The 14,187-nt window shown below is 42.3% G+C and overlaps 1 pseudogene; it reads left to right on the top strand.

Moving 5' to 3' along the window:
- Positions 1–1,219: 1,219 nt before the first annotated feature.
- On the top strand, positions 1,220–1,993 carry LOC103292565 (ferritin light chain-like; annotated as a pseudogene).
- The last annotated feature ends 12,194 nt before the right edge of the window (positions 1,994–14,187 follow it).

Raw genomic sequence — 14,187 nt, 5'->3', positions numbered from 1 at the left:
AGGATGAAGAAAAAGACAGACAAGAGAATAAGCTGGGTCTAGGTGGATCTTCTGGCTGAGGCCACAGAATAGATCCAGACTGCAAGCTGATGGTTTATTTTATGGTCAGGGGCAAACAAGGTAATTTACAATGTTCTTATAAGTTTCACTTGTTTTGGCAGCACTTGCTGCCCCTCCCACAGCCCATTAGCTACCCAGGAAAGATCTAGGGAGCAGTCACAAGATCAAGCTTAATTATGCTTAGAGGACTGCGCCCTCCAAGCTGGGACTTGTTTGTGACTTTGCCAGCAGGTCAGTCCGAGGCTTAACCCTATAACCGCTCCCTACACCTTCACTTTCTTTATTCTAGCTTTTTGGATCGCTACCAGTCTGATGTTGACCCTGCTGGTTTAATCCTCTATGCTGCATGGATATTTTAAATGTTGTTTTTGGGTTGTTGGTTGTGTGTGTGTTTTTCTCTGTCTTTATCTTTCTGTTCTATTCTCTGGGAGATTTTCTTGATTTTATCTTTTTAGTTCTTCGTACAATAAGTACGTGGAGGCCTTTTTTCTAGGAATCTTATGGTCCCCTGGGAAGTCACCTCTGACCTCTTGGCTCAGGACAGAAACCAGGATGCTGACATTTTATGCCCAAAGAAATGGATGGCAGTCAACTGACCCATAAAATCTCCATGTTTTCAGCCCTAAGCCTCAATACCACCCACTACCTGGCATGCCAGAATCCTAAGTCTTTCTGGGATTCCTCTGGGCAAATCTGATTTCTTTTGTCTCTGCCCCACTTTGCATGCAAAGAAGCCGTTTCTCTTAAGCTGCTGAATTTGCCGAATCTGCATTCCAGAAATGGGCAGAATCTCTTATTTGCTATTGACTTCAGTCCTATTCTTTCTGTTCGCATGGATCTCTATACCTTTTATATGCTCTTACTATGGTTCTGACAGGGACCTAGGGAAGAAGAAGAAATTAATGTATTAGCTAATCCGCCTTCTATAATCAGATATCTATGTACAATTTTAAAAAGCATTTATTGGCAGTGCCTTCAGAGGTCCCGGATCTGTCTCTTGCTTCAACAGTGTTTGGACGGAACAGACCCAGGGACGCCCATTCTTCCAGCCTCCAGCCACTCTCCTGCATCTCATCCAGTCACCACCTTCAGAACCACCTCTGGGACCAGCCAACACACCGGGTTTTTTCCTACCTTAACTCCTTATTGCTGAACAACCATGAGCTCCCAAACTCATCAGAATTATTCCACCGAGGTGGAGACTGCGGCCAATCGCCTGACCAACCTACATCTGCGGGCCTCCTATACCTACCTCTCTCTGGGCTACTATTTCGACCACGACGACGTGGCTCTGGAGGGTGTGGGCCACTTCTTTTGAGAGTTGGTGGAGAAGAAGTGCCGAGGGCTCTGAGCATCTCTTAAATTTGCAAAACAAGCATGGCAGCTGCATTCTCTTCCAGGATGTGCAGAAACCTTCCCAAGATGACTGGGCCAAAACTCAGGATGCCATGGAAGCCGCCCTGGCCTTGGAGAGGAACCCGAACCAGACCCTTTTGGAGCTGCATGCCCTGGCTTCTACCCGTGCAGACCCTCATCTCTGTGACTTTCTGGAGAACCACTTCCTGGATGAGGAGGTGAAACTGATCAAGAAGATGCGTGAGCCAAAACCGGTTTGGCTCAGTGGATAGAGCGTAGAGCGTCAGCCTGCGGACTCAAGGGTCCCAGGTTCGATTCCGGTCAAGGGCATGTACCTTGGTTGCGGGCACATCCCCAGTAGGGATTGTGCAAGAGGCAGCTGATCGATGTTTCTCTCTCATCGATGTTTCTAACTCTCTATCCCTCTCTCTTCCTCTCTGTAAAAAATCAATAAAATATATTTAAAAAAAAAAAAAAGAAGATGCGTGACCACCTGACTAACATCCGCAGGCTGGCTGGCCCCCAGGCTGGGCTGGGCGAGTATCTCTTGGAAAGGCTCACCCTCAAGCATGACTAAGAGTCTTTGGAGCCCAGAGGCCTTTCAGAGGCCCCTCTGCATCCCCTGGTGTCTCTGGCTTTTACCTGAGCCTCTTCCTGAAACTACTAGTCATTCTTTTAACCACCCTAGAGCCCTCTCCCAGGAATTGGACCAAATGAAACAATAAAGATTTTTGTGGCAAAAATAAATAAAAATTAAAAAGCATTTATTAATTCTTATAATTTCCACCATATATACATATATCTTCTAGATATGTATATGTGTATATATATACAAAAGGATGTGTGTGTATGTGTAATCTTTGACTAGTGGAAGGGCATAGCATATTTTAGGACCTGCAAGAATGGCTAGAGTGTAGATTCGTTTAGAAAGAAGGAAATGATCACAGGAGATGCTGAAAATAAATTTTTAAAAATGGAGCCAGACCCTGTATTAGTTTCAGATTGAATGTAAATTATAATTGAAAAATAAAAATTAATTATTTTTTTAAGTGGAGCCAGATGCTAAGGGGCCATGTAAGCAAAGTTAAGAACTTTGAAGTTTATTCTATGATCTATAGAGTCCTACTGAATGAGTTGAGCAGAGAATGATGTAATGAGATTTATATTTTAGAAAAATCACTGGCTACAGCAGAGAATTTAGTAGGAGGCAAAGCAGACATGAGGATCAGTTCACAGGCAATTCGAAGGATGCAAGCAAGAGGTAAAGGTGGTCTGAACCAAGGCTGTGGCAACAAAGACTGAGAGATGGGTACCAATTTGAGAGATATTTGGGAAGTAGAGCTGATGAGTCTAGAAATGGGTGTGCGAGTAGGAAGATGAGTTCAGGATAATTCCTGGTTCTGACCCAGGCAGGTGTGTGCTGGCGCTGTTCATGGAAACAGGATCCATAGCAGGAGCAGGAGGCTAAGAAGCTGATGAAGGGACAGAAAAGACAAGATTCAGAAGCCTGCTCTATTCACCAAGGCCGGCCATAGCCAATACAGACCTTAGCATGGAGGGAGGGCAACCTCACCTGGGAGTAGATTGAAGCATTGATGGATATCTCCTGCAGGACCCTGAGACGTGGTGATTTGGGGACCAAAGTGGAAACGGGACTCTAGGTTATTTTGAAGAAAAAAAATACATTTTCCACAATGTATATCTAGGGACAGAGGAAGTTCACTCCCACTGAATAAATTTAAAATTATATTTTTGTTGTAGGCCATGCCTCATGGATTGAAATACTTATTATAGCTATATGAAACTACTTGCTCCCAAAATCAAAGATACACATCCCATTCAAGCACACACAAACACTTAACAAAATCAACCACATATCAGACACAAAGGACAGCCCCAAATTTTTCAAAAATTTGTCAGCATAGAGATTACATTTTTATCCCCATTGTCACTAAATTAGACATCAATATAACAATATAGAAAGGGAGAAACATCACATTTTGATTAAGCACATCTCCAAACAATTCATGAGTTGAAGAGGAAATGACAATGGAAATTACACATCATTTAGACCTGAACAACTATAAAAGTACTACATATCAGAACATATGGGGCACAGCTAAAATGGTTCTTTGATATAATTTCATATTGCTTTTAAAAAGTATTAAAATGAATAAGTATTTACTTTAAGAAAGTGCATTAAGTGACTTGAAGAAAGTTGGGTATCGAAGTAAGATCTCCTCTTTCTTTATATTAAAAGTTATTGGGTAAAAAAATAGATGGGCATTATTGGGTAAATAAACAAACACCTATTTGACCTGACTAAAATTTATATCATCCAAATAATACAAATGCTGATTTCATTCATGCTACCCTCTTTGTCTTTTTTACAACTGTATTGATCAAAAACTTCAATGGGTTAGTAGATATTTGGCTTTCTCACATGCATTGTCCTATCTAATAAAAGAGTAATATGCAAATTGACCATCACTCCAACACACAAGATGGCTGCCCCCATCTGGTCAAAGATGGCTGTCCCCATGTGGACACAAGATAGCTGCCGCAAGATGGTTAGTGGGGAGGGCAGTTGGGAGGGACCAGGCCTGCAAGGGAGGGCAGTTGGGGGCAATCAAGCCTGCAGGGGAGGGCAGTTAGGGGTGACCAGGCCTGCAGGGGAGGGCAGTTGGGGGCAATCAAGCCTGCAGGGGAGGGCAGTTAGGGGTGACCAGGCCTGCAGGGGAGGGCAGTTAGGGGCAATCAGGCTGGCAGGGGAGGGCAGTTAGGGGCAATCAGGCTGGCAGGGGAGTGGTTAAGGGGTGATTAGGCTGGCAGGCAGAAGAGGTTAGGGGCAATCAGGAAGGCAAGCAGGCGAGCAGTTGGGAGTCAGCAGTCCTGGATTGTGAGAGGGATGTCCGACTGCCCATTTAGGCCCGATCCTACCAGTAGGGGGTTCCCAGATTGGAGAGGGTGCAGGCTGGGCTGAGGGACACACACACACACACACACACACACACACACACACCCCTCCGTGCACGAATTTTGTGCACCGGGCCTCTAGTGTGTATATAATATGGACATACATATACAATATGATTCTCTGTATGTATATAATATATATTATAGTCCAACTGGAACATTTTGCCTCTAAATAGAAAATAACTCTGAGAGAAGCAAGATGGAGGGATGAATAGGACCACGGGCCCGGGGTCAGACAGCACTGAATTCTGTCTCCACTTTCCCTCATGTTAGCTGGGTGACTCGGACACATCTATGTAACCTCTGAAAACTTCTGTTTCCTTCTCTGTAAAATAGAGTTGCTGGAACCCTGGTACCAGCCACACATTGTTGCCATGATTCTAAATTAATGCATATGCCGTGCTTACCTCGCTGCCCAGCAGAGCCAGCGATCACTAAGTAGTAAGTTATTAGGATTAGAAGAGGGGTGATAATACTTTATTGTGGAAGGGGACTCTTAATGTTAACAAGCTCTTCAATGTACACTTTTCATTTAGCTTTTGACATTCCTAATACTCCATGAGATAGGGGTGATCAAGCTTTATTTCCGTTTTACAGATAGAGCAAGCTAAGCCCCAAAAAGCTTAATAACTTTGTCTAAAATTAAAAAAAAAAAAACTAGTTAATGACAATCTGTTATGGAACTCTGCTTTCCTGACTCCTGGTTTGTGTACTTTCTATGATACGTTTCAACAAAGATGGTACTTAGCGATCTCTTGTAAAGGAACTTTATTTTATTGGATTCACTTAACTATCTCTTAAGACAGTAGGAAAAAATAACACTCTAAAAATACAGACCTTTCTTGGACCAAAAAGACCTAAAGAATCTGTTCACATTCTTTTTAGAAAACTTAATGTTTACAGAGAGTAAAAATGTAGCCTTTCTAAGGTAGTTTTCTGAGTTTAGACAAACACCTCCGTACTCGTAACCATCACCACAGTTAAGATAAAGAACAATCCAGTTACCCTAACATGTTTCTGTGATGATTTGTAGTCAACTCCTTCCCTTACCTCCAGTCCTTAGCAACCACTGATCTATTTTCTCTATATATACCTTCGTCTTTTTCAGAATGTCACAAAATGGCATCAGTATGTAGCCAATTTAGTTTGGATTCCTTCTCATAGCAGAGTGCATTAGAAATTCATCCACTTTTTTGCATTTATCAGAGGCCTGTTCCGTTTTTATTCCTGAGTAGTATTCCATTGTATAAATGTACCACCATTTGTTTATCCATTCCCCAGTTAAGGGATATTTGGGTTGTTCCCAGATTTTGGTGATTACAAATAAAGCCACTATAAACATTCACGTACAGGTTTCATGTGAATATATGTTTTTATTTACCTTGGGTAAATACCTAGAAGTAAGATTGTTCCACGTTTAACCTCAGGAACTGTCGGACTGTGGGTCAGAGTGGCCACACCATTTGCATGCCCACCAACAATGCTCAGCTGTGCTCATGCTACAGGCATTTGGTATTGTCAGGGGGTTTTTTTGTTTTTAATTTTTGTTTGATTTGAATCACTCTAAGAAGTGTTACATGACATTATGTTTTACTAAGAGACTGATATAGACTGAATGTTTGTGTTGCTCCAAAAGTCGTATGTTGAAATACGATGTCATGATATTTGGAGGTGGGGCCCTTGGAGTGATTAGGACATGAGCATGGAGCCTTCGTGAGTAGATTAATGTCCTTATAAAAGAGACCCCAGAGCGCTCCTTTGCCCCTTCTGCCACGTGAGTTCATAGGAGAAGATGGCCACCTATGAACCAGGGACCGGGCTCTCAGCAGTCACTGCAAATCTGCCGGCACCTTGATCTTGAACTTCCCAGCCTCCAGAACTGTGAGAAATAAATTTCTGTTGTTCATAAAGCTACCCAGCCTTTGGTATGATGTTATAGCAGCCCAACTGAACTGAGACAGAGGCATTAGTTAGGATTACAGCCTAAGGATCCTTGTTCAAACAAATGGCTATTTTAGTTGACAAGGGAAGTATAAATAAGTCCCTAACCAATAACTTTGCTAGTGTGTTTCTCTTCCTTATCCAATTGGGGGTATTGCTTACATATAGGTATGAACACACAAACACACACAGACACATAAGTAAATCTCACTGCCTTTGTCAAGTGCCACCCTTTGGGCCTAGCAGAGAACACGTCCTCCTCGGACTTGAGTAGTGTGTACATTTTCCCAAAGGGGAATAAACAAGGCTTGTCAGGTTTGGTAGGTCAAATACTGACCCCCAAAGAGGTCAGCCCCTAATTTACTGACCCTGCGACTATGTCATGTTTCGTGGCAAGGGGGAATTAACATTGCAGATGGAATTAAGGTTGCCAGTCAGCAAATCCTGAGATGGGGAGAGTATCCCTGATTACCCAGGAGGGCCTAATGTAATCACAGGGGGGTCTTTAAAAATAAAAGGGGGAGAAAGGAGAGTCAGTGTCAGTGATGCAGCGTGAGGAAGACCTGACCTGTCGTTTGTTGGCTTTGAAGATGCAAGCAGCTCACAAGCCAAGCAATGTGGGCAGCCTCCGGAAGCCAGAAAAGGGCAGGGAAACAGAGTCTTCTCCAAGCCTTCCGAAGGGGTGCAGCCTTGCCAGCTCCTTGTCTCTAGCCCAGTGGGACCTATTTTGCATTCTGACCTCCAGATACTCAAGAGAATACATTTATGTTGTTTAAGCCACTGAGTTTGGGGTAAATTGCTATTAGTACCTAAGAGTTCATTACAAGAAGAACCATAATCTGGGTTGATTTCTGAAAGTCTTTCCTCTCTTTAATTAACAAAAGTCTGAATGCTAAACGATTGTGATCCCGGAGTTTGCTATAGTTTCTCAGGATTTAGCGCTGGGGCATCTCCTTCCTCTAGCTTTCCAATGGCATCCACACTCACGGCTCCAGACGCCGTTTGTCTGTGCGGATGGTTCACAGATTTGCATCTCACTCAGCCCCCGTCACAGCTCCATTCCAAAATATGTCCCTGTGGCTATCTCACAGGGATTTCAAACGTGATACGTCCAATCCTGAGCTCTTGATTTTCTAACCCACACTCCCATCCTCACATCCCCACCTGCCCTTTCCTTGGAGTGTTCCAATTATTGCTAGAAACTAATCAAAAAAACATTTCACACCTTTGCTCAACCTCCAGTTACCAAGTCTCATCAAGTCTGTCTTCAAATACCTCTCTAATTTATCCAATTCTCTCCACCTTTCATCACCGCCCTCGTCCAAGCTATCTATCATCATTTCTTCCATGAACAGCCTCCTAACAGCTCTGCTTCCCACAGGATCCTTTCAATTATTCTCCACTCTGCAGCCAGAGCGACACTTTAAAACATGAATGGCATGATGTTAATGGCTTCCCATTGCTCATACAAGAAAATCCAAACTCTTAAGCATGGCTTGAAAGGTCCTGCATGGTTCTCTCTTATCTCTCTAGATCTAGCTCATGCCACTTCCCCTCTCACTATTTCTGGAAAACTGTGAGGTCACGTTAACCTTTTATTTATTTGTTTGTTTATTCATGTATGACTCATCACCCGAGGTTTTTTTTTCTCCCCATTGGTTTTTAGAGAGAATGGAAGGAAAGAAGAGAGGGAGGGAGGGGAGAGAGAGAGAGAGAGAGAGAGAGAGAGAGAGAGAGAGAGAGAGAGAGAGAGAGAGAGAGAGAGAGAGAGAGAGAGAGAGATGTGAAAGAGACACATGGATTGGTTGCCTCCCACACATGCCCCAACCCAGGCAGGGATCAAATCTACAACCCAGGTACGTGCCCTTGACTGAGAATCAAACCCACCACCCTTCAATGCATAGTTGGACACTCTAACTGAGGTATCCTGGCCAGGGCACATTAACCTTTTAATTCCTTGAGCATCCCAGTCTCCTTCCAATGTCAGGGTTTTCATACAAGCTATTCCTTCCACCTAGAATACATTTCTCCCAACTTTCACTTTTCACCTTATCAAAGAGATCTCCTTTGATGTAAAGTAGTTCTCATTGCATACTGTTATTTTCTTCCATAGTTCTTATCTTTAAACTAGAGGCCTGGTGCACGAAAATCATGAACGGGGGGGGGGGGGTTTACCCTCAGCCCAGCCTGCACCCTCTCCAATTGGGGACCCTTTGGGGGATGTCTGACTGCCCACAGGGATCGGGCCTAAACTGGCAGTCGGACATCCCTCTAGCAATCTAGGACTGCTGGCTCCTAACTGCTCACCTGACTGCCTGCCCGATTGCTCCTAACTACTTCTGCCTGCCAGCTTGATCACTGCCCTCCCCTGCCATCCTGGCTGCCCCTAACTGCCTCTGCCTGCCTGCCTGATCACCCCCAACTGCCCTCCCCTCCCAGTCTGGTTGCCCCCAGCTGCCCTCCCCTGCTGGCCTGATCTCGCCCCCAACTTCCCTCCTCTGCTGGCCAATTTGGTTCTGATTGGTCGGTTTCTATGCCAGTCAGTGTCAAAAGCTCCGCCTCCTAGGCAGCCATTGGTTCCCCACAGCACCTACATTTGGTTCTGATTGGTTGGTTCCTATGATAGTCAGTGTCTCTGGGCCTATCAATGGGGCCTGATCAGAAAGGCGGGCTAATCAGCAGCCCCAGTGGAGGCCTGGAGAGAAATGGAGGCATGGCTGCTGGCCAGACTGGGAGAGAAAGAGAGAGGCAAGTGCTGGTCAAAAGCTGCCTCAGAGGCAACGGATCAGACCCTACTTCTCTCTTTAGGCCTCTCTCTGGTCCTGATTCACAGCCCCTGCAGCAGTCAGTGCTGGGGCACCGGGCCTGCAGAGGAAGCAGTCAGCGCTGACTTCTGGTTGGCTCAGTCATTAGGACCCAGGGTTTTTATATATTAGGGTTATACAAGCACTTATTTGTTTAATTTCTGTGACTCTCACTAGCCTGTAAGCTCCCTGGGGCAGATCCCATGTCTATTATGTTCCTCTCTGTATTGATAGTCCCAGGCACAATACCCAGCACATAGTAGGTAGTCAATAATTTTTATGAAAAGATAAAATAATACATGAATGATGGATTTGGATAAAGTGAACAGAATTTTAAAAGTTCTCCTATCCTATCCCCTATTGGAGAGCATTTCTTCCTCTGTCCCCCTCAGACTATCTTTATACTTACTCCCACCTTTCCTAGGCAGTACCACATGCTCTGAAACCTTCCTGCCCTATCAAAATTCATCTATTCTGTCACATTTCACAGGGACCCCACCCTCTTATGGCCAGTAGGGTACTGATTCCATTTTAATTCATGCTTATGGACTAATTTATTTTCTCAGTATTTTAATCTTAAACATCAACTTCTAGAAAACCAAAAGTTTGGCCTAAAATAAAGATTCCAAGTCCACTTCTGTTTACTAATATATATTAATCAAGTCCATTACTAAACTCAGGAATGATGAATTCATAAATATAACCAGGGCAGTCTTCAGTTGTTAATTCAACACCTATTTATTGACTCTCTACTCTAGTTGAGAAACTTAGGATTTTTCAAGGACCCCTCGACTCAGAAGGGGAGCAAGATATTATAACTAAAAACATGGAGCTGTCTCTTCCCTGGCCTGTGTGGCTCAGTTGATTGGAGAGTTGTCCCATGATTGAAGGGTTATGGTTCTATTCTAAGTCTGGGCACGTGTGGGAGGCAGCCCATCAATTTTTTCTCTCACATCAATTTTTTTTCTCCCTCTCTTTTCCTCTCTCTCCAAAATCAATAAAAACATATCCTCAGGTGAGGATTTTTTAAAAAATGTATCTCTTTAAAAAAAGAAATGAAGCTATCTCCTCCGTAGACAATTCTCCATTTCATCTCCTTCAGACCAGGTCACTGGGGAGCAAATGCTCCCTGGGCTGAAAAGTGAATCAGCAACTTTACATTATGGCACATTACTAAGACCTTCTCATATTTCCATCATGTCTGAGAGATTATACTTTATGGTAAAACTTAGGGGTAAGATCAAGGCAAAAAGTTAATATTACTCTGAAAGTCTCCAGGGGAGCGTTGAGGAAAACATTTCTGTCTTATAGGCTTAGATGACATTGTCTTTGAGACTCATTGGTGCTTATATGTGTGTGACCCAACAGTTTAAATAATTGCTGGACAAGGGAACACACTTGCTGGACAAGGTGTCTGCATCTCACCCCATTATGGAGACCTAAATAGTGGTCTGAATTTGGAATATGCATGAACACCTTGGGCTGCCCCTTGTGCAATTTTCCAAAAGATGGGTGTGGTTATCCCGTGGGAATTGAGAAAGAAGAGCCTCCTTTTTAGAGGGGCACATATCTGAGGACAGGGAAGCGAGGTTGGGGATGGCCCACCCATGAGGACACACCTGTGACTTGCCAATTTCTTGGCTCAGTTTCCCTTAGATTGTGGAAAAAGTCATATTTAGTGCACAATTTTAGACTATTGTTTTATTATATGACATAAATATTGTTATATTATCAACATGATATTAATAAATTATATCTTATTATTACTACCACCCCCCATTTGGTAACTTTCTTTAGATACATCAAACCTTCAGTAAAATCTAATTTACCCATGTATCTATGTATGAATGGTGAGGCAAATATAAAAGTAATGCAGTATAAAAATATGTATCAGAATATTTTGGTTGCTGAACATCAAATTGGTTTAAGTGGAAAATGAATTCTTTAGATCATTGAACTGAAGATCCAAGTGCTCCAACTGTGTATTTAAGAATCTCTATTTCTTCGCCTAGTGCTATTTTCCTCTGTTGTCTTTATTGTCAAGCAGTCTCTCCCAAAAATGGGTAAATAGACACTATAGTTTCCAATTTAGCAAGTCGACAAAATTAGGGTTTCTCTTTCCAAAATGTTTTAGTACTAGGCAGATCCTTACTTGCTTCACTTGTCGAATGCCAAACCACTCGCTGTGGCCAGAAGTGGCCACACCTGTTTAAATGTCCATCTCCAGAGCAGGAGGGTGCATCAGGCCCTTGAACCACATAAACCAAATCCAAAAAGACAAATCTGGATGGCAAGCACGCAGCATTAAAAAATAGATATGTGCTCACGAGTGTGGCTCAGTGGTTGAGCATTGACCCATGAACCAGAAGGTCACGGTTCGATTCCAGGTCAGGGCACATGCCCGGTTTGCAGGCTCAATCCCCAGTATGGGGCATGAGCGACACAGCCAATCAATGATTCTCTGTCATCGTTGATGTTTCTATCTCTCTCTCTCTCCTTTCTTCTCTCTGAAGTCATTAAAAACTTATTCAAAAGAAAAAAAATAGATATGTAATATTATATCAGGTGATAAGTCTTCTAAATAAAAACGTATCAAAGTAAAGGAATATATCAAAGTAAAGGAGGCCAAGTGTACTTTTTAGAAAGGGTTGCAGGAAATGAGATCACAGAGCTAGTCTTTGACTTTGGGTAGAGTGCTTCAGGTCTAAAGTATGATAGGTGCAAAGGTCCTGAGGGTGGTGTGTGCTGAGAATATTTGACAGACAGTGGAAGTCCATGTGTCTGGAGTCCAGCAAGCAAGGAGTAAATGACAGGAGATGAAGAAAGAGAGGTATACAGGAGGCAAATCCGGGACAGCCTTGTAGACGACGGCAAAGACTACGGACTTTATTCTAAATGTGACAGGAAAGTATTGAAGTAATTTGAGCACAGGATTGACATGATGTTACTTATATTTTAAGGGGATGACTGCCTACTGTTAAAGACTTTAGGAGCCATCGGGGAAGGGGGAGAGAGGAAACGGATGAGTTAGGAGGCACAGGGCGCCAAGAGATGAAAGATAACAGTGGCTTGGGCTACAATGGTGGTGGAGGAAGTTGGATATATGGTTAGATTCAAGAATTATCTTTGAAGTTAATGCCAATTAGATTAGGAAATGAATTTGATATAGGATGTGAGAAAAAGGAAAGAGTCCGGGGTGATTTCAAGGTTTCATGCTAGAGGAAGCAAGGGTTTCATTTAGGTGACAATATGTAAAGAATAATGGCACTATGTCAACACACACACACACACACACACACACACACACACACACACATTTTATTAAAGAGCTCATGAACTCTGTTACTGGGGATCTGGCACTCAGTGCCTGCACATGTCTGGTAATTCTAAACATCACTCTGAAGACTTCCATCCTTCAGGCCCCCAGGGAAACATTTCTCAGTATCTCTTGCCCCCTATCCTTAAACTATAAGCATATGACTGCCCTCAGTGTGTGCAGGTTGTGCCATTGCCAGTGCTGGAGATGAAACACTGCTTTGAGAAGAGGACTTGAGCAGTGAAAGTACTGAGGTAAGAGAGAAAGACAAATGAACTTGTCACATCATTTCTCTTGCATAAATAGCATCGTTTCCCAATAGGACTGGGCATCCGTTTTCTAGCTTCTTTTGATGTTCCAAATTGTAGTCTGGAAGATGCTCACCAATTAGCTCATTATTCAAAACTTCTGCACATGGCTTCTGTAGAAAACAATTTGCAACATTTAAAAATTCACATTACTCTTAAATGTGTGCTCAGACTTAGATCTGACTGGTGCATGAAATACAGGCACAGGGATGAGTTCTGAAAGATGTATCATTAAGTGATTTTTAGTTATGCTAACATCAGAGTGCACTTACACAAACCTAGACGGCATGCACACAGAGGCTATCTCAGAAAGTCTACTGCTCCCAACAGGCTATAAACCCATGCAGCATGCTACAGTGCAGAATACTGTAGGCAATTGTAACTCAATGGTAAGTACTTATGTATCTAAACTCATTTAAACAAACAAAAATTACAGTAAAAATAAGATATAAAACATAAAAAACGGTACACCTTCTAGGCCACTTAACAAGAATGGAGCTTGCAGGACTGGAAGTTGCTCTAGGTGAGGCAGTGAGTGAGTGGTAAGTGAATGTGAAGGCCCGGGACATTACTGTACACCACTGTGGACTTTATAAACACCGTACACTAGGCTACACTATGAGATTAAATCAAGCACAAAAGAAATTATGCAATCAAGAAACGTGGTAAACTTGAGATGTATGAGGCTGTTGCTAGCATAACAGCATACTGTTTTACGGCAAACATTTTTTATATGAGAAAAAGTACACTCAAATAATGATAAAAGCATGGTATGGTAAGTGTACAAACCAGTAACGTATCATTTATTATCATTATCAAGCATTATGTGCTGCACATAATTTTATGAGCTATACTTTTATATGACTGTCAGTGCAGTGGGTTTGTTTATGCCAGCATCACCAAGATGTAACACAAGAGTAATGCATTGTGCTATGATGTTATCACGGCTATGATATCACAAAGCAACGGGAAGTTTTTAGCTCTATTATAATCTTATGGAATCACTATCGTATATATCATTGACCAAAACATTGCTATGGGGCCCATGACTACATAATATGGATTATTTACGTTGGTAATTAGATGACTACTGAACACAAGATTTACAAATAATTTTACTTTTATAAAATATTTAATAATATTTAACTTTTCAAAAACATTACATTTAAATATAGGAAAATTAGGAGACAAAGCACAGAGCCCTGCAGAGGCAAGCCTTGAACGTTAGCTCTGTGAAATGATCAGCTGTATTTTCTTATCCATGATCAACACATCATGGATATCCCAGAACCAATACATTAGTATGAACATCTTTTAAAGAGACCAGTTTGTTTTTAAAATTTTGATTTAAAGTTTTGATATGCATTAATTATCATGTACTTTGCCTTTTAATTTTGTAGATAATTTTAAATATTTAGAAGAATAT

The sequence above is a fragment of the Eptesicus fuscus genome, chromosome 7 (assembly GCF_027574615.1).
Source record: "Eptesicus fuscus isolate TK198812 chromosome 7, DD_ASM_mEF_20220401, whole genome shotgun sequence".
Classification (NCBI taxonomy): domain Eukaryota; kingdom Metazoa; phylum Chordata; class Mammalia; order Chiroptera; family Vespertilionidae; genus Eptesicus; species Eptesicus fuscus.
Note: the sequence above shows the minus strand (reverse complement) of the source record. Positions and strands in the feature narration are given on the sequence as shown.